The following is a 27,999-nucleotide window of genomic DNA, read 5'->3' as shown; positions in this document are numbered from 1 at the left end:
CAATAAATACTAAGAGAGATGCAGAAGGTAGAGACACAGCTTCTGTTTCAGAAGTGAAGATGGCTAGAGAATTATATGTTTGCCTAGGTTGAGTGTATAATTCTAAATCATCCCATTGCATACTATTAACTTGGTTACAAGTTTTAGGAAAAAGGTCTGTTACAAAAGGCAAGGTGAAAAGAGGCATTTTGAGAAAATTCTTATGCAAATTAGCTCAAAATTTATCAATTTTGAGAATCCTTAGCCATGTTCTCATGAAATGGATAGACACAGTTGATTTGTAAACAATGTTGATACAAGAAGAATTTAATTGTACCAGTGAATTAAATAAAGCCTTTTAGCTCCTGGTGGGTCTTATGTTGCACCTACCCAAGACCTCTCTGAATTGGAAATGAAATATATGCCAGCTAAATTTGATATGCCTTGACTAGCTCAATGCCTGGACACTTCTTTTTGTGTTGTTGTTATTTGTAATTATTTATTTTTACACTCCAGATTTTATTCCCCACCCAGTCCAGCCCCTCTGACTGTTCCATATCCCATACCTCCTCCCAGAGGCACCCCACCTCTCATCCCCACCCCTGTCTCCACAAGGATATCCTCACCCCACCCACTTCAACCAGAACTCTAAACTTCCAGGGGCTGCCAGTCTCTTGAGGGTGAGACGCACCTTCCCTGACTGAACTCAGACCGGGAAGTCCTCTGCTGTATATGTGTTGGAGGCTTCATCTTAGCTGGTGTATCCTACCTGGTTGGTGATTCATTGTATAAGAGATCTCGGGGGTCTAGGTTAATTGAAACAGCTTGTACTACTACAGGATTGCCCTCCTCATTCAGCTTCCTGCAGCTTTCCCCTAACTCACCCAGAGGAGTCACCACCTTCTGCTCATTGGTTAGGTGAACATATCTGCATCTGACTCTTTCAGCTTCGTGGTGGGTCTTTTGGAGGGCAGTCATGATAGGTCCCTTTATGTGAGCACCCCATAGCCTCAATAATGGTGTCAGGTCTTGGGGCCTCCCCTTGATCCCGATCCCACTTTGAACTTTTCTCTGGATCTTCTTTCCCTCAGGCTCTTCTCCATTTCCATCCTTGCATTTCTTTCAGACAAAAACAATTATAGGTCAGAGCTTTGACTGTGGGAGAGCAACCCCATCCCTCACTTGATGCCCTGTCTTTCTGCTGGAGGTAGATTCAATAAGTTCCCTCTCTCCATTGTAGAGAATTTTATCCCCTTCGAGAACTGAGTCTTTCCATACCCAGGTCTCTAGTGCTTTCTAGAGGATCGTCATAACATCTTTCCCTCGAGGTCGCCTGTTTCAATTCTTTCTGCTGACTCTCAGGGCTTCAGTCCTTTTCTCAGATCCAATACCAGATCATTTTCCTCTGTCCCCGACCCCATCCCCTTTATCTCCCATGCTCCTCCCTCCCCCAATTGTGGTTGCTTTCCTTTCCCTTCCAAGTGGGACTGAGGTGTCCTCACTTGGGCTTTCAGTTTTTTGACTTTTTGAGTTCTGTGGATTGTATCTTGGATATTCTGTGTTTGTGTGTTTGTTTTTGTTGTTTTTTGTTTGTTTGTTTTGTTTTGTTTTGTTTTTCTCACATCTACTTATTAGTGAGAACATACCAAGCATGTACTTTTGGGACATCCTGAGTTACCTCACTCAGGATAATATTTTCTTTTTTTTTTTCTATTTATTTTTCCATCTTTATTAAATTGAGTATTTTTTATTTACATTTCAAATGTTATTCCCTTTCCTGGTTTCCATGCCAACATTCCCCTAACCCCTTCCCTTCCCATTTTATATGGGTGTTCCCCTCCCAATCCTTCCCCCATTACCGCCTTCCCCCCAAGAATCCTGTTCACTTGGCAGGGCCAAGGTCTTCCCCTTCCACTGGTGCTCTTACTAGGCTACCTATGAGGTTGGAGCCCAGAGTCAGTCCATAAATAGTCTTTGGGTAGTGGCTTAGTCCCTGGAAGCTCTGGTTGGTTGGCATTGTTGTTCATATGGGGTCTCAAGCCCCTTCAGCTCTTTCAATCCTTTCTCTGATTCCTTCAATAAGGGTCCTGTTCTCAGTTCAGTGGTTTGCTGCTGGCATTCGCCTATGTATGGGATGATATTTTCTATTTCCATCCATTTATCTGCAAAACTCAGGATGTCCTCAGTCTTAATAGTTGAGTAAAATAACATGGAATAAATGAACCACATTTTCTGCATCCATTCTTCTGTCATGGGACAACTGTGTTGTTTTCATCATCTGTGTATCACAAATAAGGCCACTCTGAATATAGTGGAACATGTACCCCTACCCATGGTGGAGCATCTTTTGGCTATATTCTCAAGAGTGGTATTTCTGGGTGTTTAGGTATGTTTATTTTCAATTTTCTGAGGAACCTCCAAATCGATTTGCGGAGTGGTTGTACCAGTTTGCAATCCTGCCAGTAATGGAGAAGTGTTCCTCTTTCTCCATATCCTAGTCAGCATCTGTTATTATCTGAGGTTTAGATCTTAGCCATTCTGACTGATGTAAGGTGGAATGTCAAGGTCATTTGTATTTACATTTCTCTGATCACTAACAACTTTGAATATTTCTTTAGATGTTTCTCAGCCATTCAAGATTCCTGTGTTGTTAATTCTCAGTTTAGTTCTATATTTCATTTTTTAAAATTGGGTTGTTTGGGTTTTTTGATGGTAAGCTTCTTGTGTTCTTTATAAATTTTGAATATTAGCCCTTTATCTGATGTGGTGTTATTGAAGATTTTTTCACAATCTGTAGGATGCTGTTTGTCTTATTGACTATGTCCTTTGCCTTACAGAAGCTTTCCAGTTTCATGAGGTCCCATTTATCAATTCTTTTCTTAGTACATGAGCCATTGCAGTTCTGTTTAGGAAATTTCTCCCTATCCCAATGAGTTCAAGGTTCTTTCACATTTTCTCTTCTATTAGATTCAGTTTATCTGATTTTATGTTGAGGTCCTTGATCGACTTGGACTTAAGGTTTATGCAAGTTGACAAATATGGGTCTGTTTTCATTTTTCAACATACAGACAGACAGAGCAGCACCATTTATTGAAGATGCTTTCTTTTTCCCATAGTATATTTTTGGTTTCTTTATCAAAGATCAAGTGTGTTTAAATGTCTGGTTTTCCTAAACCTCAGAGGCAAACACTCCCATCCAGTGTTCCTGAATCAAAATCTTTTAAAATGGCAACCAGCAGATTGAGGGAAAAGATCTTTATGATTCCTTCATCTGATAGAGTGCTAATATCCAAAATATTAGTATCCAAAAAGAAATCAAGAAGTTAGACTCCAGAGAATCAAATAACCCCATTAAAAATGGGGTTTAGAGTTAAACAAAGAATTCTTAACCGAGGAGCATTAAATGGCCAAGAAGCAACTAAAGAAATGTTCTACATCCTTAATCATTAGGGAAATGCAAATCAAAACAACCCTGAGATTCCACCTCATGCCAGTCAGAATGGCAAAGATAAAAAACTCAGATGACAGAAATGACAGGTAAGGATGTGGAGAAAGAGGAGCATTCCTCCTTTAGTGTTGGGATTTCAAGCTGGTACAACTAGTCTGGAAATCAGTCTGGAGATTCCTCAGAAAGTTGGATATAGTATTAACTGAGGACCCAGCTATACTTCTCCTGGGCATATACCCAAAAGGTGCTCCAACATACAAGAAGGACAAATGCTCCACTATGTTCACAGTAGACTTATTTATAATAGCCAGAGGAGGGAAACAGCCTACATGTACTTCTACAGAGGAATAAATACAGAAAATGTGGTATATTTACACAATGTAGTACTCCTCAGTATTATAAACAATGACTCCGTGAAACTCACAGGCGAATGGATATTTAAAAAAAATTAAATTAAATAAATAGATAGATAAAAGAATAAGATCTTTTAAAACCTATAATTTATCTCTGTTACCCCAGACCCAATCAGGCACCAATAATTCCAGATTATTACATGCCCACAGGCCTTTAAGTTTCATCTTTCTACTTCCCCGTCATGGCCATTCCCTGTCTCTCTCTTCTCCTTTTGACCATTGCCTGTGCAATCTAAAAGTCCAACCCCATCTCACTGCCCAGCCATTGGCTGTAGGGGAATTCTTATTATCAGTTAGAGCCAGATGGAGGAAGAGACTCTCAGGTCTGGAAGTGTGGTTTGAACTTAAAAAAGCTTGCTATATCATCTGTTATACCATTTTTGTATGTTTAGAAGCCTCAGACTGGACTCATCTGGAGGGTTGGATGAAGGAAGATCATCTGGAATCTTCAGCTACTCCTAAAGCTATTTGGAAGCAATTCTCTGGGAACTGCTTTCAGAGATAGGGTGCAAGAACAACGGGTCATTTTAGTGTACCAGCAGATAAATTTTGTTGGAGCAGTGCATTCTATTCTGCGTTATAAGAATCTTACAATCAAAATTTTAGTACTATTAATATATTTGTATGGATTATGCAAGGTGATCAGATAAGTTTAGGATGAATTTTCGGTTCTTGCTTGAGTAGGTGTAAAACAACTTTCTTTATGAGTTAATTTGATTAATAACCAATTATGATAAATCTTCATTCATGCAATAGAAAAGATGGCATGAAGTATTTTAAGGACTCTATAACCAACAAGATTTATTGTCTAATTTTAGCTGAAGTTTTGGCTGGAAACATTTTTATGTCTAAGCCAGTACTGGGCTGCACCCATGTTGAGGAATCAGAAGATCAAGTTACCTGTCCCTTTTGATTTTCTCCAAGTTTTGTTTTCTGTACCCAAGGTTTTTCTGGAGGCCAAATCTGATCCATATCACTTTTGATTTAAGATCAAAAGCCTCAAAATATTTATTTATCTGTGTATTTAATTTTTAACTAAATTCCCTTTTATTTACCATATAACCGTAATTCTAGGATCTAAATTTTTGTCATACCATGATGAATAACCTGAGAAATATCAGGTAGGCAATGTTCAAAGATCCAGAGAGCTGCCCTAGCATAGAAGCTTCAAATTTTCATTAAAGCATTTTTTTGTTCATTCTATTTTTCTCCCTTTGCCTTTATTTCTTGCATTTGAGATCAATGGCCTAGATTTTTTATTCCATGTATACTTAAGAACAAACAATTATCATTTCATCCCTTCTACCTTTAAAAATGATTAAACCAAATTCTATTTGTCTCTATCTTTGACTATTTTCTTCTAGGAGGCAGGCCACATCTCCCATTTTATTCTCTCTGCCTCCAAGCTGTCAGCCTGTCACATTGCACAGCACGGACCCCAAGACCTCTTTTCTGGATTCTTACATGTCAGCAGGCCTTTAAATTTCCTCTTTCTGCTTCCCTGTCATAGCCATTCTCCATCATTTTCTTCTCTCTTGGTCCCTTGCTCATAAAATCTAAAAGTCTCCTGCATTTCCCTGCCTAGCCATTGCCTACACAGTAATTCTTTATTATCAATCGTAGCTAGATGTGAGCAGGGACTCTCAGGTCTAGAAGCCTGACTTTTGAGAGTTGAAATAAGACAAAGAGTTAGAACAAATTTCCAACAGTTAATAAAACCAATATCCAGCTCCCATGTTTCACCTGCGCCTAGAGGTAGCACAGTGACAAGATCTCTGTAACCAGATCCCATAGGGAAAGATTTGGATTCTCAGAAATGCAGACAATCCTGACACTACCTGTTCTGTTCATATTCCTAGCCAAAAAGTAACCCACCTGGAGACCTCTGGACACAGGAACCAAGGAACAATCTGGGACAGGAGTCTTCCAGGATACACCTGTGCCTGGAGATGACCCTGTGAAAGAGTTCTCTGAACCCAGATCTTAATGGGATAAAGCTGGTCTCCAGGAGTGCTGACCCACAGGATTACAGAAGGGTCAAGCCATTGTAAGAGACAGCTAACCAGCTAACACCAGAGAAAAGCATATGGCAAGAGGCAAGGGAATGGATTAAAAAAAAAAGAAAGAAACCAAGGCCACATGGCAAAATCAGAAACCAGTTCCCCTATCATAGCAAGTCCTCCATACCACAACATACAAGAAAAGCAAGATTTTGTATGAAAATCACACTCTTTATGAAGTTGGAGTACTTTAAGAAAGACATAAATAACACCGTTATAAGAAAAACAGGACAACACCCCTAAAAAGGTAGAAGCCGTTAAAAATGAAACAAAAAATCAGCCAAAGATGTGAAAGAATTGAACAAAAACCATCTGGAATCTAAAAATGGAAATAAGAAATCAAAAATGGAGAGAACCATGGAGACAGAATACTAGGAATACAGATCAAGAGTAATAGATATAAGCATTACCAACAGAGTACAAGACATAGAAGAGAGAATCTCAGGGGCAGAAGATACCATAAAAAAATTGACACAACCATCAGAGATATGCAAAACACAAAAACCTCTTAACCCAAAGCATCCAGAAAACCCAGGACACAATGAGAATATCAAACCTAAGGATAATACATATAGAAGAGAGTGAAGATTCCCAAATTAAAGGGATAGTAAATATCATCAGCAAAATTATACAAGAAAATTTCCCTTACTTAAAGACATATGCCTCTAAACATACAAGAAGCCTGCAGAATTCCAAATAGATTAGACAAAAAAAGAAATCTCACCTGTCACATAGTAGCCAAAACACCAAATGCACAAAACAAAGAAAGAATATTAAAAGCAGGTAGGAAAATGTCAAGCAACACATAATGGCAGACCTATCAGAATTTCTGCATACTACACACCAGAGACTATAAGAGCCAGAAGATTCTGGGCAGATGCCAAACAGACCATACGAGAACCCAAATGCCAGTCCAGGCTATTATATCTAGCACAACTCTCAATTAACATAGATGGAGAAACCAAGATATTCTAAGAAAAAAAACAAATTTATACAGTATCCATAAAAAATCTAGCCCTACAAAGGATAAGAGATGGAAAAGTCCAATATAAGGAGGAAAACTAACCTCTGAAAAAGCAAGAAAATAATCTAATTTCCATTCACCCAAAAAGAAGATAGCCACACAAATATAACTCTACCACAAACAACAAAAATAACAGGAAACCACAATCATTGTACCTTAATATCTCTCAACATCAATGGACTCAGTTCCTCAATAAAAGGATACAGACTAACAGAATGGAAACATAAATAGGACCCAGCAACTCACTGCATATGGGAAACACACCTCAGTGACAAAGACAGACACTACCTCAAAGTAAAAGGCTGAAAAACAATTTTCCAAGCCAATGGCCCCAAGAAACAAGCTGGAGTAGCCATTCTAATATCAAATAAAGTTGACATTAAACAAAAAGTTATAAAAAAGATAAGGAAGGACACTGCATATTCATAAAAGGAAAAATTCACCAAGATGAACTATCAATCCTGAATATCTATGCTCCAAATGAAGGGCACCTACATTCATAAAAGAAACCTTAAGAAAGCTCAAAGTGTACATTACACGTCACACAATAATAGTGGGAGACTTCAACACCCCATTGTCAGCAATGGACAAAAAATGGAAACAGAAACTAAATAAGGGCACAGTGAAACTAAGAGAAGTTATAAGCCAAATTGATTTATTAGCTATCTATAGAACATTTCATACTAAAAAAAAGAATATACCTTCTCTTCAACACCTCATGGTAGTTTCTTAAAAATTGATCATATGATCAGTCACAAAACAGGCCTCAACAGATACAAGAAGATTAAAATAATGCCATGTATCCTATCAGATCAACATGGACTAAGGCTGGTCTTTAATAAAACAAAAAAATGACAGATTGCCCACATACACATGGAAGTTGAACAACGCTCTACTCAATGATAACTTGGTCAAGGAAGATGTTAAAGGCGTTTTAGAATTTAATGACAATGAAGGCACAACATGCCCAACATAATGGGACACAAAGAAAGCAGTGCTAAGAGGAAAACTCATAGATCTAAGTGTCTCCTAAAAAAAACTGGAGAGAGTATATACTAGCAGCTTGATAGCACAATTAAAAGCACTAGAAAAAAAAAAAAGAAGCAAATATATCCAAGAAGAGCATAGGGCAGGAAATAAACAAACTCAGACTGAATTCTATCAAGTTAAAAAAAAAAAAGAAAAGAAAATCCGTACAAAGAATCAACAAAACTAGGAACTGGTTCTTTGAGAAAATCCACAAGATAAATAAACACTTAACCAGACTAACCAGAGGGCACAGAGAGAGTATCCAAATGACCAAAATCAGAAATGAAAGGGGAGATATAACAACAGAAACTGAATAAATTCTAAAAGTCATCAGATCCTACTACAAAATCCTACTCATGACAAAACTGGAAAATCAGGATGAAATGGACAATTTTCTAGACAGATACCAAGTACCAAAGATAAATCAGGATCAGATACACCATCTACATAGACCCCTGACTCCTGAAGAAATATAAGCATGTCAAAGAAAGATGTCAAAGGGATACAAATTGGAAATGAAGAAATCAAAATATGAATATTTACAGATGATATGATAGTATATTTAAGTGGCTCCAAATATTTCACCAGAGAACTCCTAAACCGAAAAACAACTTCAACAAAGTAGCTGGATATGAAATTTACTCAAAAAAATATCAGTAGTCTTCCTCTACTCAAAGGTTAAACAGGCCGAGAAGGAAACTATGGAAATTATACCCTTCACAATAGTCACAAATAATATTAAATTCTTTGGTTAGACTTTAGCCAAAAAATGAAAGGTCTTTGTTACAAGAACTTGAAGTCTCTGAAGAAAGAAATCAAAGAAGATCTCAGAAGATAGAAGGACCTCACATACTCATGGATTGTCAGGATTAATATAGCAAAAATGGCCATCTTGCCCAAAGCATTCTACAGATTCATTGTGAACACCATCAAAATTCCAAATCAATTATTCATAGAGTTAGAAAGTGCAATTTGCAAAATCATTTGGAATACCAAAAATCTCAGGATAGCAAAAACTATCTTCAACAATAAAAGAAATTCTAGGGGAATCACCATCCCTGACCTCAAGCTTACAGAACTTACAGAACAGTAGTGATAAAAACTGTATGATATTGGTACAGAGAAAGGCAACTAGATCAATGGAATTAAATTGAAGACCCAGAAATGAACCCCCACACCTATGGTTACTTGACCTTTCAAAAAGGACCTAAAATATCCAGTGGGAAAAAGATATCATTTTTAAAAAATGGTGCTGGTTCAACTGGTGGTCATCATGTAGAAAAATGCAAATCAATCATTTTTAGTTCCCTGTACTAAGATAGAAGCAAGTAGATCAAGGACCTCCACATAAAACCAGATATATTCAAACTAGATATATTCAGACTATTAGAAGAAGAAGTGAAGAAGAGTCTTGAACACATGGAAACTGGGGAATATTTCATTAACAGAACATCAGTGACTTATGCTCTAAGATCAAGAATTGACATATGGGACTTCATAAATGGCAAATCTTTTGTAAGGCAAAGGGCATTATCATTAGGACTAGTCAGCAAATGACATATTGGCAAAGGACCTTTACCAATTCTACATCTGATTGAGACCTAATATCCAATATATACAAAGAACTCAGAAAACTAGACACCAGAGAATCAAATAACCCTATTAAAAATGGGATACAGAGCAAAGAATTCTCAACTGAAGAATATCAAATGGTTGAGAAGCACCTTAAGAAACGTTCAACATCCTTAGTCATCAGGGAAATGCAAATCAAGCACCTTAAGAAACGTTCAACATCCTTAGTCATCAGGGAAATGCAAATCAAAACAACCTTGAGATTCCAACTCATAACGGGCAGAATGACTATGATCTAAAACTCAGTTGACAGTAAGTGCTGGTGATGATGTGGATATAAACAGGAACACTCCTCCATTTTTGGTGGTATTCCACTCTGGAAATCAGTCTGGAAGTTCCTTAGAAAATTGGACCTTAGGACCCAGCTATACAACTCCTGGACATATGCCTGAATGATGCTCCAACATATAATAAGGACACATGCTCCACTATATTCATAGCAGCCTCATTTGTAATATCCAGAAGCTGGAAAGAACCCAGATGTCCTTCAAGAGTGGAATGGATACAGAAATTTGGTACCTTTATACAATGGAGTACTATTAAGCTGTTAAAAACAATGACTTCATGAAATTCTTAGCAAAATGATGGAACTAGAAAAATATCATCCTGAGTGATATAACCCAATCACAAAAAAAAAATACACACTGTATGTACTCACTGATAAGTTGATATTAGCCCAAAAGCTCAGATTATGCAAGATATAATCTAAAGACTACAGGAAATCAAAAAGAAGCATGACCAAAGTGCAGATGCTTCAGTTCTTAGAAGAGAGAACAAAAGTATTCATATGAAGAGATATGGAGATAAAGTTTGTAGCAAAGACTAAAGGAAAGGCCATTTAGAGCCTGCCCCTGTGGATCCTATGCATATACATACAGCCACCAAATCCAGACAATATTTCTGATTCCAAGAAGTGCATGCTGACAGGAGCCTACTATAGCTGTCTTCTGAGAGACTCTGCCAGAGCATGACAAGTACAAAGGCAGACTGTCAGCCAACCATTGAATGAGAATGGGGTCCCCACTGGAGGAGTTAGAGAATGGATTGAAGGAGCTGAAGGGGTTGGCAACCCCTTAAGAACAACAATACTAACTAACCAGAGCTCCCAGGGACTAAACCACACTATTCATAGAGTACACATGGACAGACCCATGGCTCCAGCTGCATATGTAGCAGAGGATGGCCTTGTTGGGCACCAATAGAAAGAGAAGCCCTTGATCCTGTTGAGTCTCAACCCTTCAGTGTAAGGGAATGTCAGGGCAGGGAGGCTGGGAGGGGTACATGTGTTGGTGGGGGAACATCCTTATAGAAGAAGGAGGAGGGGGATTGGATAGTGAGGTTGTGGACTAGAAACCTGGAAAAGGGATCACAAGTGAAATGTAAATAAACAAAAAAATACCCATTAAAATATAAATACTTTAAAAAGTGTCCATGAATTTAAGTCCAGGGTATTAAGGATATAAGATTAAGAGGTGTTGAGGTAATAATAAAAACTATTCGTGACAGGTTCCTGTGCTGTACTGCTCCATGGGGTCCTCCTGGTACTTTCAGACCCAGGCAGTCGCTCCCTGGCATTAGTTCTGGCACTTTACGGCCATATAGAACTAACATTAATTTGTCCCAGCAGTGGCTAGTTCTAGCGGTTTGTCTGCTCTCTTTACTAGTTGCCCTGTTCAGCCCCGACCAGCTGGGAACTCTGGTCTCAGCTACCGGGTAACTTTAAGACTCAACAAACTTTAATCATACAATCAGATTTATGTGTTAAATTCTCAATCTACAATACATACACAAAATAAATTCACTGTTAATTAATAAAGATAGAAACTTCCTACCTAGACATAAAATTGACCTAGACCAACTGGATCGGAATCATCTTCCTGCTTTTCCTTTAACTTGATTCCTCCCACTCATCCTCTTCTTCCCTTTTTCCTAGTCATTTTTCTGCTTATACTTTCTTCTCATTCAATGGTAAACTACACTTTATCTTGGACATGACATCATCTTACAAAGAGGGGGAACACAAACATATCCCTTACTCCTAGAGTCTCATAATTTTTAATTTAATTGTAAATTATAGGCCAATTTTAAAGGCTTAAAATCTTTAATTTTTTTTTACTTTCTTATCCTTGAGCTCCTATAAAATTACAAAAATTTCTATTCTCCCAGCTTGCCATGTCAGAGAATAAACCTTTTTACCCTAACAGGTAAGAATCAGGGAATCATAAGATCCATCACATGAAAACAAAATCCAAATTCCGTAGGGAAAAAACAAAATCATACATGTACACTATCTAGGGCTTATAATCTAAATTTCTTCATTGTCCAAGGGTGAGAAAGTTTTGGCCCCACCACTCTAGCTCACCTACTTATATCACATGTCTTCTGTCCTAGACTTAGACCAATTCTACTACATACCTAGGAATTTCCAGACCAGATATTCCATAATATCTTCTTTACCTTGAAATATCGCTTACATTGGATTCCTCATCTTAAGGACTTCAAACATAGTTCAAAGACTCTTTGTCTAATCCTGAAACATTATACCTAGTGTAGGATGTTTTCCATGTTTTACTCTTTGCTTTTGACTATCTGCTTATGTTGCTAACTTGATTTTTCCTCTACAATGGACTGTAACCTGGAAACCCAGTCAAACAAATCTAGGATCTTTTTGCTCCAGTGTTTCATCACTGCAAAATATATTAAATAAATCCTATTCATTTAAGGTCTACCAATAATTAGAAGGACAAAACCAGGTACTATACATAAGAATTAACTCTCTTGCTTGAAATAATTTTGATGTCATTCATGTCATTTTGCTTCTCTTTAAAGAAAAATATCTACCATAAATTTGGTTCTTTGAAAACATAATATATTATCTTAATTCTGTATTTAGGATCTTAATTTATGTGGAGGGCAGGACTTTGCTTTGCCTAGATTTTCAGCAGTGTCTATTTTCTAACTATTCATGATCCTATGTCCTGTTTCTCTTTTTCAAAGGCAACATCATAAGACAAGTAACCTCTTTGATTTGTAAGGCTTATCCATCTTTACATATTTTCTGATTTGTTTCATTCTAGTATCTTATAAGGACTCTTGAAATTTTGTTGGTAGTACTCAAAACATAAAGAAGTTATCTATTTCAACATTTGTTATCATAGTTGCAAATTTGATAATATGATATATGAAAAAGTTGAGAGGATTATGACATGATTATTTTACGTAGAATGTTTGTTCAATTTTCTTCCCTAAGTAAGAAAATTAGATTACTTCACTTAATGGTGAGATTGTGTCTTGTTTCACTGGTATGCATTTTCTATAAAGCATTTAAAGAAACTTTAACTTGTACCGTTGAAGCCTATGGAAATCTGAATTCAGACTTAACAACAACTCAGTACATTTAATGTGTTTCACAGAATAAAGATCCTTTTTTTTTTTTTAAATAACCCAAAATCTTCAGACAAAGACCATGGACTTTATTGACTTCTGTAAAAAAGTAATTTCAACATTCAAAATCAGTTTTCTTCAAACTTCTGTTATTCAGTTATAGACTGACACCCCATATCCAGATTCCTGTGGTATTGTTAGTTTTTCTCTTCTTCTCACTTTATTATTGTACAAAATACTCTACTTTCTGAATCAATATCTATAAAAGCTCCACTCAAAACAAGTACTTCACATTTCAAATTGTAGCTGAGAGCCCATATCTCCTACTTCAAGACCTATCATATTCAGGTTTTCTGAAATTCTTATCTTCTCCTTATTGTGTACTCAAAATGATAAGATATATACCATTCCTCCGAACTTCAACAAAACTGTTCTGTCTTTCAAAATAAATTTCAACATAGGCTACCAATCAATTTTATGCACAAAGCACTAGAGATACCAAATAACCTTCCTTTATAGCATGATTATTTTTTAGAATCAGAAGATAAGAAAAGTACAAAATATTGTGAGTTGATTCTTTTTACAATTTATAGATAAAAAAATAATGAAAAAGTAAGTAAATTCTGATCCTGACAAAGGAAATCTCAAAGAGAATCGAAATTTCACTGAGTATTCTGAATCTTTAAGGTTGGGGGTATTTACAATGGCTTCTTAGTGTGCAGGTGTAAAACGAGAGATTATTCAGCTATATAATTTTGACACTATTGAAAATTTATGTCAACAATGAATAAATTACATAAATTTCAATTTTTAGTAATATATAATACATTCAAATTTTGTGATATAGGAAAAATAATTAGCATATTTTTGTTCAATTTGAACTTGTGTATTACAATGTCCTCAATTGACAAATAGTAAATCTCTGTTATAAACGGTGTTGGGAAACAGTGGATCAAGAAATTAAAAACAAATCAAAACAAAACAAAAACTTTGCTTTCTTCCTTCCATTTAGTTTTAGCTTATACAGTATCCAAATTACAATAGTAGTTACAATTTTGCCATAAAATTTCTTGTGTATTTTATTTCTCAAGGAATAAATAATAATCAACTACAGAATTTCAGATGATCTTCTGTATAGATTTACTATTGCCAAGATGACTATTCACTTTGCAAAAGCCATTCATAACCCACAACTGTGGTAATTAGATTCTCTGGAGGAACAGAATCAATCTATATTGTAAGAGGATATATGAGATTGTCTTGAATGATATTATTCTGGTAGGCTGAAAATGGCTGTCTTCATCCTGAAGGGTCTTTAAAGTGATTGGTACTCAGTTTCAAGGATGGGTGTCTCTATTGTTCCAATATGTCCCTGAAGGCCTACATGATTCCTATTGAGCCTTTGATCTTCAGTTACTGATGGAAGGCTGATTAATTTTGGTTTTGATATCAACAAAGGGTAGTAACATCGGCAACAGAGTAGATAAACTTGCAAGTATGGTAGATGAACATTGCAGTAGGAAGCAAATTCAACCAAGCAAAAGCAGAAGCTTAACCCTAGGACTTTGTATGTCTGACAGTTCATATTTAAGAAGATTATCCATTTCAAATAAGCCAGTTAAGAAAATCTCCTATAGGTATGACCACAGGCTTGTCTCATATTGTAAAGCTGACAGTCACTGTTAACCATCATGCAAGGTCTCTCACAGTTTCTTACATGGTTGCAAAGTGCTTAATCATTTATATTGTAAATATTTTACAATCAGAATAAATAATCAAAAAGTTCTAAAAAGTTAGCCATAAGAGAAATTAACTGGGGTGATTCTATAGAAATGATTCTAAAATGAATAGTATCATAATATATGACATTATTTTTCTAGCATTTGCATTCCATTGATAACTGTAGCATATTTTAAATGGACAGAAACATAATATATGACTTTTTTCTAGTGTTTTTATCCCATTGAACACTCTAGTATTTTTTTCTGGTATGAAATAAAGCCTTCATTCAAATTGATATTGAAATTATATTTTGTTATAATGAAAGGAAAACCTCATAAGTTTTCCTTGGGTAGAGAGATCATTTTTATATTATTCAAACTTCATTTACAAGTGCAAAAACTTACACATGTATGTTTTCATTCATATTTTCAAAAATAAGATAAGTGATAAACATGAATGAAATAAGTTCATATAATTTTAAAAGAAAACTATAAAGATATGCATATGCCAAGTGAAAATAAGAGTACTGAAAATAATTTATCTGAAGGGCAAATCTGCAAACTTTAGCCCCACAATCCCTATCTGTCTAGTGAAATGTCTACAGGCATAGCTTGCATATCAATTTTGAGTTCTGAAACATAAGACATTCAGAAATATAAATTGAGTTCAACAAGATTTAACACATGATTTTCTTGATAGCTAATGTCTGCTTATAGGCAAAACTGAATTTAGTCATGTAATCATCTGTGCTTTTATAGGACATTTAGTAGGAAATATCTAGGAAATGCATTTCAAAAGTCAGCCTAAGGGATCACAACAACTATATTTTGAAGATCTGGGAAGTTCTGCAAGTGAGCCAAAATGACATGAATTAAGGTGTGCCTTTGGTAATTATGTGTTTTAAGATCCTTAACAACTGCTCTTTCTTGAAGAATTTATTAAGCTCAAATTAAACTTCCTTGTACATTGAAAATGAGCCTTCTGCTGTGTACAAGAAATGCTGATAAACATGCTATATCAGATTTATCCTTATTATTCACATTAATCCAGTGACATTTTGGTATTTGAAGCAATCTTCTCAATTTCTTATCACAAATAATGGAAAAATATATAGCTTGAGAGGACTCTGACTCTAGCGCCACATTCCTTGATTCATCTGAACAGCTTGAACTTTCAAAAGTACCTTTCTACCTTTACTTTTTCAATGGTTCCTCAAAAACAGTTTTGGCACTTTGGAGAAATATTGAATCCTTTTTCTTTCAAATTTCTCCATACAATTTGAGGTTTTATAAATGAAAGCGTTTCAGTAACTCTCATTTTGATATGACTTATTATTCTTCTAGCAGTTCTAGTGTTCACTTAAAACTGTTGAACTTTGCTCACTCTCTCAAGTTAGTGAAGTTGCTTTAAATTAAAAGAAATTATCCACATCACACATTCATTCTTGATCTACAGAACATTTTCAATTTATACTTATCATTTTTCGTTTCAATAAAATGATGCTCACTCTTTAAACCTTATATTGGAAATTTCAGTTTTTATTCTAATTTTCTATCATCACTTCAAATATAATTATTAAAACTCATTCATATTTTCCTCTATTTTATTTATTTGCATTTCAATGATGTCCTCCCTCCTGGTCCCCTTTCTTCAGTTTCTCATGCCATTTTTCTTCCCCCATGCCTCAAAGGGTTCTTCCACTCTCCCACCCCTTACCACCAGACATCCCCATTCCCTGGGGCCCAAAGTATCTTGAGGTTTAGCACATCTGCTCCCAATGGGCCACATCAGGTAATCCTCTTCTATATATGTGCTGGTGACCAGGGCCAATACCTGTATGCTCCCCGATGGGTAGCTAAGTATCTGGTAGCTCCCAGGTGTCCAGGTTAGTTGAAACTGCTGGTCTTCCTATAGCATAGGTCTTCCCTTCACCACCTTCTATCTTTCTTCTAATTCAACCACAGGGGTCCTACCTTTGGTCCAATGTTTGGGTGTAAATATCTGTGTCTGTCTCAGTCAGCTGCTAGTCGGGCCTCTTAGAGAATAGCCAAGTGCTCCTTTCTGTAAACACACCATAGGATCAGTAATAGAATCAGTCCTTGGTGTTCTTACATGAGATGGATCCCAAGTTGGGGAAGGGGTGGCTCAGAGGACCACCATTCCTTGACTCTCTTCTCTATTTTTGTTCCTGTAGTACTTTTAGGCAGGAACAATTCTGGATCAGAAATTTTTACTGTCTGTTGGTAACTAGATCCTTCCACTTAAGGTCCTAACTACTGGAGGCAGAATCTTTGAGTTCCCTCTCCCTACTGTTAGACATTTTGGCTAAGCTCACCTCCATTGAATTCTGAGAGTCGAACCTTGTACGAATCTGGTACTTTCTAGAGGGTCCTCCTATATCCCACACACAGAGGCTGCATATTTCCATTTATTCTCCCGGCCCTCTAGGTTCTCTCTTCCCCCAATACCTGATTCTTTTCCCTTTTTATTCTTTCCACTCCATGTACCACATAGGTCCCTACCTGCCCCTGGTTTCCATCATTGTTTTGTTGCTCCTTGTAAATCGGATTGAAGCATCTCACTTGGGCTTTTCTTCTTATTAAACTTCTGACGGCCTATGGGTCGTATCCTAGGTATTTTGTACTTTTGTCTAATAACAACTTATCAGTGAGTATATGCCATGAATGTCCTTTTGGGTCTGAGCTACCTCACTCAGGATGATATTTTCTACTAATGTCCATTTGATTGCAAATTTCAAGATGTACTTGTTGATAACTGAATAGTATTCCATTGTATAAATGAACCAAATTTTCTGTATCCATTCTATAGTTGAGGGACATCTGGGTTGATTCCAGCTTCTGCCTACAAAAATAATGTTGTTATGAACATAGTGGAGCACATGATCTTGTTATATGTTGGAGCATCTTTTGAGTATATGCACAGAAGTGGTATTCCTGGTTCTTCAGGTAGAACTGTTTCTACTTGTCTGAGGAATTGCCAGATTGATATCCAGAGTGGTCCTATCATTTGACAATCCCACTATCAAAGGGTGAGTGTTCTTATTTCTGCACATCCTTGCCAGCATATGCTGTCACTTGAGTTTTTTATCTCAGCCATTCTGATTGTTTTAAGGATGAATTTTTGTCATTTTGATTTGTATTTACCCCATGACTAAGGACTCTGCATGTTTATTTCTTTAAGGGCTTCATGGCCATTCAAGATTCTTCTGTTTGTATTCTTTGTTTAGTTCTGTACACCATTTTAAAATTTGGATTATTGGTTTTTTTGAGATTAGCTTCTTGAGTTCTTTATATATTTTGCATAGTAGCCCTCTATCAGATGTAGTAAAGATTTTTCCCAATCTGCAGGTGGCCAATTTTCACTATGGACAGTGACTTTTTGCCTTACAGAAGCTTTCCAGTTTTATAAGGTTGCATTTATTAATTTTTAATCATAAAGCCTGAGCCATTGCTGCACTGTTCAGAGAATTTTCTCCTATGCCAGTGACCTCAATGTTCTGTCCTATTTTCTCTTTGGTTACATTCAGTGTATCTGGTTTTATGATAAGGTCCTTGATCCACTTGGACTTGAGCTTTGTGCAAAGTGAAAAATATAGATCTATTTTCATTCTTCTACAAACTGTCAGCCAGTTAGTCTAGCATCATTTATTGATTTTTTTTCTTTCTTTTTTTTTTTTTTTTTTCACTGTATGTTTTTGACTTTTTTTTCAAAATCAAGGGTCCATACGTATATGGGTTTATTTATGGGTTTTGATTCTATTCCTATGATTGACTTGTCTATCTCTGCACAAATACTGTGCGATCTTTATCACTATTTCTTTGTAGTATAACTTGAGGTGAGGCATAGCTATTCCCATAGAAGATCTTTATTGTTGAGAATTGTTTTGGCTATCCTGGATATTTTGCTTCTCCATATGAAGTTGAGAGTTGCTCTTTCCAAGTTTTGAAGAATTAGGTTATAACTTTGGTGGCAATTGAATTAATTTATAGATTACTTTGGGTAACAATTCACTGTGTTAATTCTATTTATTCATGAGCATGAGAGAACTTTTTATTTTCAGAGGTCTTATAGGATGTATTTCTTCAATCTTTAAAGATTTCATCATTCAGATCTTTCCCTTGCTTGGTAAGAGTTACAACAAGATATTTTAATCTATTTATGGCTATTGTATGAAGAGTGTTGTTTCCTTAGTTTCTTTCTCAACCTACTTACCATTTGTATAAAGGAAGACTACTGATTTGTTTGAGTTAATTTTATACCCAGTCACTTTGATGAAGTTGTTTATCAAATTCAGGAGTTCTCTGGTAGAATGTTGGGGTCACTTAAGTATACTATCATATCATCTGCACATAGTGATATTTTGACTTCTTCCATTCCAAATTGTATCCCTTTGACTGCTTGTTGTTGTCTAATTGCTCTAGCTAGGACTTCAAGTACTATATTGAATAGATAAGGAGAGAGTGGGCAGTCTTGTCTAGTGGGTTTTGTTGATAAATTTCCATATATTGAATCATCCCTCCATCACTAGGATGAAGTCAACTTGGTCATGATGGATCATTGTTTTGATGTATTCTTGGATATGGTTTGCAAGAATTTTATTGAGTATTTTTGCAACAATATTCATAATGCAATATTGGTCTGAAGTTCTCTTTTATTGTAGGTTTTTTGTATGGTTTAGGTGTAAGTGTAATTGTGGCTTCAGAAAATGAATTGGGTAGAGTTCCTTCTGTTTCTATTCGGTGGAATAGTTTGAAGAGTACTGGTCTTAGGTCTTTTTTGAAGGTCTGATAGAATCTGCATTAAACCCATCTTGACCTGGGCTTTTATGGTTTATCTATCTTGTTGATTTTCTCAAAGAACCAGCTATTGATTTTGTTGATTCTTTGTATAGTCCTCTTTGTTTCTACTTGGTTGATTTCAGTCATGAATATGACTATTTCCTGCCATCTACTACTCTTGGGTGCACTTGCTTCTTTTTGTTCTAGAACTTTTAATTATGCTATCAACCTGCTAGTGTATGCTTTCTCCTGTTTCTTTTTGGAGGTACTCAGAGCTAGGAGTTGTCCTCTTAGCATTGCTTTCATTGTGTGCCATAAGTTTGGGTATGTTTTGCCTTCAATTTCTTTAAATTCTAAAAAGTCTTTAATTTCTTTTTTTTCTTCTTGACCCAGTTATCATTGACTAGAAAATTGTTCAGCTTCCATGTATATTTGGGCTTTCTATATTTTTGCTATTGAAAACCAGCCTTAGTCCATGATGATCTGATAGGATGCATGGGATTATTTTAATTTTCTTTCACCTGTTGAGTCAGCTTTGTGACCAATTATATTGTCAATATTTGAGAAGTTACCATGAGGTGCTGAAAAGAGGTGTATTCTTTTGTTTTAAGATGAAATGTTTTATAGATGTCTGTTAAATTCATTTGTTCATAACTTCCATTAATTTCATCATGTCGCTGTTTAGTTTCTGTTTCCATGATCAGTCCATTGATGAGAGTGGGATGTTGAAATCTCCCACTACTATTGTGTGAGCTACAATGTGTGCTTTGAGCTTTAGTAAAGTTTCTTTTATGAATATGTATGCCTTTGCATTTGGAGCATAGATGTTCAGAATTGAGAGTTCATTTGATATATTTTTTCCTTTGACGAGCATGACATGTCCTTCCTTATCTGTTTTGATAACTTTTGGTTGCAAGTCAATTTTATTTGATATTAGGATGGCTACTCCAATTTGTTTCTTGGCACCATTTGCTTAGAAAAATTTTTCCAGATTTTTACTCTGTTTTTGTCACTGGGGTGCATTTCCTGTATGCAGCAACATGCTGGGCCATGTTTACGTATCCAGTGTGTTAGTTTGTGTCTTTTTATCAAGAAATTAAAGACATTGATATTAAGAGATATTAAGGAAGAGTGTTTGTTGCTTCCTGTTATTTTTGTTGTTAGAGGTGGAATTATGTTTGTTTTGCTATCTTCTTTTGGGGTTTTTGAAAGAAAATGACTTTCTTGTTTTTTCTTGGGTATAGTTTCCCTCCTTGTGTTGGTGTTTACTATGAATGATCCTATGTAGTGTTGGATTTGTGCAAATATATTGTATAAATTTGGTTTTGTCGTAGAATATTTTAGTTTCTCCATATATGTCAATTGAGAGTTTTGCTGATTATAATATCCTGGGTGGGATTTGGGTTCTCTTAAGGTCTATATCACATCTGCCCAGGATCTGCTGGCTTTTAGAGTCTCTAGTGAGTAGTCTAGTATAATTCTGATAGGTCTGCTTTAATATGCTACTTGAACCTTTTCCCTTACTGCTTTTAATATTCTTTCTTTGTTTTGTGCATTTAGTGTTTTGGTTATTATGTGACAGAAGGAGTTTCTTTTCTGATCCATTCTATTTAGAGTTCCTCAGGCCCCTTGTATGTTCATTGGCATCTCTTTCTTTAGGTTAGGAAAATTTTCTTCTGTAATTTTGTTGAAGTTATTTACTGACCTTTGAGATTGGGAGTCTTCTTTCTCTTCAATACCTATTATCCTTAGGTTTGGTCTTCTCATTGTGTCCTGGATTTCCTGGATGTTTTGGGTTAAGAGGTTTTTGCATTTTCTATGGCTGTTGTGTCATTGATTTCTGTATCTTCTGCACCTCACATTCTTTCTTCTATCTATTGTATTCTGTTTGTGATGCTTGCATCTATGACTCCTAATCTCTTTTTTAGGTTTTCTATCTTCAGAGTTGTCTTCTTTCATGATTTCTTTACTGTTTCTATTTCCATTTTTAAATCCTGAATGGTTTTCTTACATTCTTTCACCTCTTTGTTTGTGTTCTGTAATTCTTTAAGGGATTTTGTGTTTTCTCTTTAAGTGCTTATATCTGTTTGTGTGTGCGTGCATTCATGCATGTGTGTGTGCATGCATGTGTGCACGTGTGTGTGTGTGTGTGTGTTTTAATGTGAGTTATTTATGTCCTTTTTAAAGTCCTCTGTCATTGTCATGAGATGTGATTTTTCAATCTGAATCTTGTTTTTCTGTTGTAATGGGGTATCCAGGACCTGTTGTAGTGGGAGAACTGTGTTCTGATGATCCCAAGTAGCCTTGGCTTCTGTTGCTTATGCCCCTGTGCTTGCCTCTAGTCATCTGGTTATCTCTACTGCTACCTACTCTGACTGGACCTAACCCTCCTGAAATCCTGGCTGTGTCAGAACTCCTCAGAGTACAACTGTCTCCATGATCCTGTGATGCTGTGTTCCTGAGATCCTCAGGTACCGGGTGTGCCAGAGCTCCTGGAAGTAAAGCTTTCTCTGGTGTTGCTGGAATGGGTGGGGTTACAGAGCACTGGGTCTGCTCTGAGCACTGGTAGGATGTCATTCCACACATGTAGGTAGGTACAAGACAAATGAGACCTGTCATTGAATGAGAAGGAAGGATGGACAGGAGAAGAGTTTTTGAGATAGGAAGAGACTGGAAGGGAGGCAGAGGAAGCTGCTAGGAGAACATGGTGAATGAGGTTAAGATTCCTCTCTGTACATTTACATGTAGTTATGAATATTTTAAAGGATGGATGTATACGGGGGTTTTTGTGTCTAGATGAGCAAATTATATGTTATCAATTAAATCAGAGGTTATCGTGTTGTATGTTCTTTCACATGGCGATTTACGCTTAAGAGAGGTTATGGTGGTAAACACACTGGGCCATCACAGAATTGAGATTTCTGGTATGATGGCAACCTGCACTGGGAACTAGATGGGTAGAGAGATTATTGCCAGGCTCAGAGAGAAACCTTTGGAAGTGTGATATGGGATGGAGCAGAGCAGGTAAGACTCTTTGCAGACTGAGAAGAAGATATGTAATAGATATCTTGCAGCACTATGGCGCAGGATCTAGTGCAGGATAAAAGACAAGCATTTCTTTTATTTTTTATTTTTATACATTTACAACAACAGATGGCGAACCAATGTGATGGGTGAGGATCCACGAGTAATCCTAAGAGTTGAGAGAAAGATTTTGTTTTCTAAATAAGAGGAGGTCAGCGCCATGTTGAATCATGTGATGTCTCAAGCACGGGAACTTTAAACAATGAAACAGAAACATCTTGGGCAAGCAGGCTGTAGGTCTCCTGCTGTGACAAGTAATGACAGTGCAGAGAGTTAGAGATTAAGAGCTGTTTTTTTTAAAGAAGTCTTTCTGAATACTCATATTCCTTCTAACATGGGCTCCACGGGAATATTCGGTTAATTTCCTGATATGACAGATTAGAAAAGCCTATCGGGCTCATTGTTTAACACTATTGTTTACCTTATTTCCTTTTTAAAAATTGTTTAATCTTCATAGTGGGTAAGTTTTATAGTTATATTATTATTCTGGGAGAGAGTGAAAGATACAAGCTTTTCTGGTTACAGACTAGGGAACACAATATTTTGGAAAAAAGTTTTTGTTTTTGTGTTTTTAAAAACTGTGATAAGGCTCTGTAACCTCACAGAGTCATACTGACAAGATTTGATAGAGGGAGACTGCCTGAAAAACTATATTCAAGAGAGACAAACAAAAAGATTTCTCTATTCTAAACTTTTGTCTCGAGTATTTATAGAATTCTTGATCTCAAGGACTTTCAGTTGGTTCCAGTTAAGACACACATCTGTCTACAACATTTGCTTCATTCTTCCTACCCCTTATACTCAAGGACAGCTCAAGCAAGTGTCATGTACAGCTTGAAGAAGTTATAGTAGTGTCATCACCCCAATTCCCTGGACTTTTGGGGGGGCTGAAAGGGTTTATCCTAAGTTTGTGTTTATGAGGAATTCAGAAATGCTTGTAATTTAACAGGGAAGAATTAGTTAGATTTTGTTGTACAGCCATAATCTCATTTGGTAACTAAAATAAATCATATATTTGCTTTGGTATAGAATTTGTTGCTAAGGTTTAAAAATAGAGGGTTTAGAGTCAATCCTTCTATTGATGCCAATACAAACTTCTGAGTTAATGACACATGTGAGTTAAGGGCCAAATAGCAAATTCAGGGCACTAAGTTTGTTAGAATATTTTCAAGATAATAAGATAGTTAATGGACAACAGTCCATATTACCTTATATAGGTAGATGGTTTTCAAAATGTCAGAAATCCACAAAATATGAGATGTAAAGTTATTTATCTTTTGTTGAGACTTATCTGCTCCTAACGGTTCCCTTTTGGCAGATTTAACAAAGAAGTTAAGAATCACTACCTCAAGGTGATATACTACTTTTTAGCTAGGCAACCACTGGACAGAAACTGTCCATTTCACATACAGACCATACTGTCCAAAAGAGAAACTTTATGAATAATAGTTGTTGACTGATAATCTCTACTTAGACAGAATTATCAGTCCTTTGAGGTCCCTGCATTTCCAGAGTCTGTTAGTTGATTTGGGACCAGAAGACTGAAGACTTGCGCTCACATGTTACTAACAGAGGACTGTGCTAGTGGAGATTTGTCTCTACAATTTCTCAGTTCTGGAAGCCATGTTAGGCTTCCTATGTTTATTGATAATTGGTCATTCTCAGATTTCTAATGGGGTGAAGACTGATTATAGTCTTATGGCCTATTGAGATGTTTAATTCTGAAAATACATATTTTATTAGATAATTATCAGAAAGCATACAAGCTAGCGAAGATATAGCATAGATTTTAAACCTTTCTTAAGCTGGAATGGATAACTAAAGTGTTGGATTGGGTTTTAGATATATTTTATGCTTTTACTTACAGAATGATAACAGTTGTGCTCAGCTTATATTCCAGATAAAACCATTTTTTAATTAGACAAAAAGGGTGAAATGTAGGATGATATCATCACACAAGTGTAGGCAGGTACAAGATAGAACAAAACCTGTTGTTAGACGAGAAGGAAGGATAAGCTGGAGAAGAGTGTTAGAGACAGGACAAGACTGGAAGGGAAGCAGAGGAAGCTGCTGGGAGAACATGGAGGCTGATGTTAAGATTCTTCTCTGTACATTTACAGGTTGTTATGAATATTCTTAAGGGATGGATGTATACAGGGTTTTGTGTTTCTAGTTGAGCAAATTATATATTATCAATTACATCAGAGGCTATTGTGTTGTGTGTTCTTTCATATGACAATTTATGTTTAGGAGAGTTTGTGGCAGTGGATACTCTGGTCCGCCATGGAATTGAGATACATATTTCTGGTATGGTGGCAAACTCTCTTGGGAACTAGATGGGTAGAGAGATTATTGCCAGGCTCAGAGAGAAGCCTTTGGCAGTGTGATATGGGATGAAGCAGAGCAGGTGAGACTCTTTGCTGACTGAAATGAAGATATCTATCAGATATCTTGGGAAACTATGATGCTGGATCTAGTGCGGGATAATGACCACCTTTTTTTAAAAATAATTTTAGAGCAACATAGTGGTGCAAGCTGGAAAGAACCTCTGTCTCTAGCTGGCTTGTATTTCCCTGTTTCCTGTGGGGGTTGAGTTATGCTGTGTGTTGGGAAAGATATTATGGCCTCAACTTTGACTTTGGAATGTCAGAGCTCCAGTGTTCTTGGGTTTGTCCAAACCTTTGGGAGTTGAGCTTCCTCTGTGATCCTGTGATCCTGATCACTTCAGAGCATTTGGGAGTTGAACTCCCTGTGTGTATTGTAAGAATGGGTGCAGAGCTAACACCCCCAGTCTGTTCCTGGTGCATGTTCAGACTGGAAGGAACCCATGCCACTGACTGGGTGAGTTTCCTATGTCACTGGATCCTTGGGGACCCAGTTACTCCAGGTTTCTTGAATGATATTGTTTAATTTTTTTTCATGGATTATCTTGTCTACATCTAAGGTAGTTGAGAGTTTTGATGAGTATGGAAGCTTGGGATGACACTTGTTCTCTCTTAGAGTATAGATCACATTTATTCAGGATCTTCTGGCCTTTAGAGCCTCTGTATAAAAGTCTAGTGTAATTCTGATACATCTGCTTTTTTTATGTTACTGGTCCTTTTTCTCTCATAGCTTTTAACATTCTTTCTTTCTTCATGTATTTATTATGTAATGGGAGGTTTTTCTTTTCTGATCAAAACTGTTTTGCGTTCTGTGTGCTTCCTATACATTTTTGGCCATCCCTTTCTTTTGGATAGGGAAGCTTTTTCTATGATTTTGTGGAAGATGTTTTCTGGTCCTTTAAGCTGGGAATCTTCAACCTCTTCTATTCATACTATTCTTATGTTTGAGCTTTGCATTGTATCCTGGATTTCTTTTATGTTTTGGGTTAGGGGCTTTTTATTTTGTATTTTTCTTTGACTGATGTGTCAATATCTTCTAAGGTATCTTCTATGCCTGACGTTCTCTTTTCTGTCTCCTGTATTCTATTGGTGATCCTTGCATTTGTAGATCCTGATCTCTTTCCTAACTTGTCCATCTCCAGGTTAACGCCATTTGTGTTTTCTTTATTGTTTCTATTTGCATTTTTAGCTCTTTGACACTGTTTGATGTATTTGCCTGTATTTTAAGGGATTTGTTTTTTTTTTTTTTATTAACTTGAATATTTCTTATATACATTTCGAGTGTTATTCCCTTTCCGGTTTCCGGGCAAACATCACCCTCCCCTCCCCTGCCTTATGGGTGTTCCCTCCCACCTCCCCCTATTGCCGCCCTCCCCCAACTGTCTAGTTCACTGGGGGTTCAGTCTTAGCAGGACCCAGGGCTTCCCCTTCCACTGGTGCTCTTACTAGGATATTCATTGCTACCTATGAGGTCAGAGTCCAGGGTCAGTCCATGTATAGTCTTTAGGTAGTGGCTTAGTCCCTGGAAGCTCTGGTTGCTTGGCATTGTTGTGCATATGGGGTCTCGAGCCCCTTCAAGCTCTTCCAGTTCTTTCTCTGATTCCTTCAACGGGGGTCCTATTCTCAGTTCAGTGGTTTGCTGCTGACATTCGCCTCTGTATTTGCTGTATTCTGGCTGTGTCTCTCAGGAGCGATCTACACTTCTGCACTTCTTTGCTTCATCCATCTTATCTAATTGGGTGGCTGTATATATATATGGGCCACATGTGGGGCAGGCTCTGAATGGGTGTCCCTTCAGTCTCTGTTTTAATCTTTGCCTCTCTCTTCCCTGCCAAGGGTATTCTTGTTCCCCTTTTAAAGAAGGAGTGAAGCATTCACATTTTGATCTTTTTTAAGGACTTCTACTACACACTTGCCTGTGTTTTCCTGTATTATTTAAGGGGTTTAGTTATATCCTCCTTAGAGCCCTCTACCGTTTTCATGAGATAGGATTTTAGGTTAGAATCTTGCTTTTAAGGTGTGTTAGGAGATCCAGGGTTTACTGTGGTGGCCAAACTGGATTCTAATGGTGCAGAATTGCATTGGCTTCTGCAGTTTATGTTATTGTGTTTACCTCTTGCCATCTGATTTTGTCTTGTGTGATTTAGACTCGATATTTCTAACTGGAGACCATCTCATTGGAGGCAGGTAAACTGTGTTGCATTGGTTAGAACTGGCCTTCTGGGAGACAAGCTGTGCTCTGGTTAGGAGTGTCTCCTCTGTTCCTGGTTCAAACAGACCTACTTTGTCTCTGGTTAGGATCAACCTCCTGGGAGTCAGGCAGGCTTTGTGTTCCATGGGCAGAATCTGCATCAGTTGCATTTGAAGGTGCAGACCAGAAGGACTGTGCCTCTAGTCAAAAGATACCTCCTGTGTACCTGGTTATAGCAGACCTCTGTGTCCTTGCTTCCTGCAGACTTCCTGGGAGACAGGCAGAATATGTGTTGGAGGCTATTGGGCCCGCCCATAAGGCATGGGTGAAGAACCCCTGATCATCTTAAGATATCATAATTCTATGGCTTTCTAATTATACATTTTGAAAAAGAAACTACTCAAGTTTGATGTATAGGCTCTTTAGTTTAATTATTGTGTAATATTTGATAGGATAATTGAACCTGTCTGTCTCAGTTTTTTTTCCCCCATAAACAGGAATTCATACATCTCCTTTATACGTCATGACCTAGATAATATGATCTTCACAAGTTTCTACACTCCATCAGTCAGGATTTACTCGTGTGGCCCCATATTACACAGCGGCTAGTCTAGGCAATGCGCTTGTACTCTGAGTCGTACATGAACTATAAAAATTCAGAAATAGTGGAGACTCCTGCCAGGCTACTTGTTCACATTATTGCAATAATTTAGCTAGGTTCATCTAAAGACTAGCAAATATCATTCTGACTTACCATTACAACCTCTTAACATTTGAAAATATTTCGCTGGGGAAAATGTGTTTCTGTGTGTGTGTGTGAGAGAGAGTGTGTGTGTGTATGTGTGTGTGT

Source organism: Rattus rattus, chromosome 3, assembly GCF_011064425.1.
Source record: "Rattus rattus isolate New Zealand chromosome 3, Rrattus_CSIRO_v1, whole genome shotgun sequence".
NCBI classification, from domain to species: domain Eukaryota; kingdom Metazoa; phylum Chordata; class Mammalia; order Rodentia; family Muridae; genus Rattus; species Rattus rattus.
This window is presented reverse-complemented; position numbering follows the sequence as displayed.